Source organism: Acyrthosiphon pisum, chromosome A2 (assembly GCF_005508785.2).
Source record: "Acyrthosiphon pisum isolate AL4f chromosome A2, pea_aphid_22Mar2018_4r6ur, whole genome shotgun sequence".
NCBI lineage: Eukaryota > Metazoa > Arthropoda > Insecta > Hemiptera > Aphididae > Acyrthosiphon > Acyrthosiphon pisum.
The window spans coordinates 28,267,067-28,268,443 of NC_042495.1; positions in this window are offsets into that span (position 1 = coordinate 28,267,067).

Genomic DNA, 1,377 nt, shown 5'->3' on the forward strand with positions numbered 1-1,377 from the left:
TCGATTGTTTTTAAAACCATCGAATGAATTCCTCGATAGTTTTCATTCGTTAGCGGAACTGACTAGTTTTAACTATCGATAGTTTAAAAAACTACCGAGTGATTTTTCAATTAAACAATCGAATGAATTCCTCGATAGTTTTCATTCGTTAGTGGAACCGACTAGTTTTGACTATCGATTGTCTATCGATAGTTTGAAAAACTACCGAGTGATTTTTTGATATTTATAAATAGATATTTTAAATATTATTAAGCATTGTATAGAATCGTATTATGTCATTATGGCTTATGAGAAGAAAATTGAGGGTTAGTATATTTTAGATAACTTTGTGATTGGTAAAATCTGAGGATTTAATAGTGTTATACACTTTTGCTGTGTGTGATTTGTAATAGAGGGACAGTTAATATGCTAAAAGTTTAAAACACTATAAAAGTATACATTTTATCCAAACCAGTTGGCTAAAGATTTAACTAAAGAAAAGAAACAAAATATTATTTTTGTCGCAAATTACTACCATTTAACACCGTAAAATGTTTCCTCTTCAAATGGTCCAACAGATTAGTTGTACCATTAGATCGTTTATAGGAACTTTTACAGTGTTTACAAATGGCCACGTCAGGGGTATTTGGGTCCTTTAAAAAATGCTTCCAAACGATGGAACAATTTGCCTTTGGGATAGACATCTTAAAGACAAAAAAAAAAAAATTAAATAAACAACCTCGATAGTCGAATGTCGAATCCATAGACCTTATACTAATAGACGGTACGTGGTAGTAGTTCCGGTGTCCAAGCGTGACGGCGCTGATCAAGGTAGTACACCGTACACCGCACATGCGCATTAGATGATACAATACTCTGTATATTACTGTATATAATATATATATATCACTGTAGCGTAGACCGCACCACCCACCCGCATCCCGCCTGGATGTTCCGTCTATTAGTATAAGGTCTATGGTCGAATCTCGAATGACAACATCAAGGCTAAATAGTAAATAATACATAACCTAACCTAAAAAGTAAAAATGTTGATAGTTCGATTAGTTTTCAATAGTTCGATAGTTTTTCGATAGTTCGATAGTTTTTCAATAGTTCGATAGCTTCGATAGTCCGATAGTTTTTCAATAGTTCGATAGTTTCGATAGTCCGATAGTTTTTTGATAGTCCGATAGTTTTTCGATAGTTCGATAGTTTTTCGATAGTTCGATAGTTTCGATAGTTCGATAGTTTTTCGATAGTTTTATAAAACAACCGAGTAATTAGATAGTTTAAACTATCGAGTACTTCGATAGTTTTCACTCGGTTGCGCCCATCACTACTTAAAACCTAAACAAAACCAGAAAATATAACCGTTATCAAAAATCGAAACCGTAACCT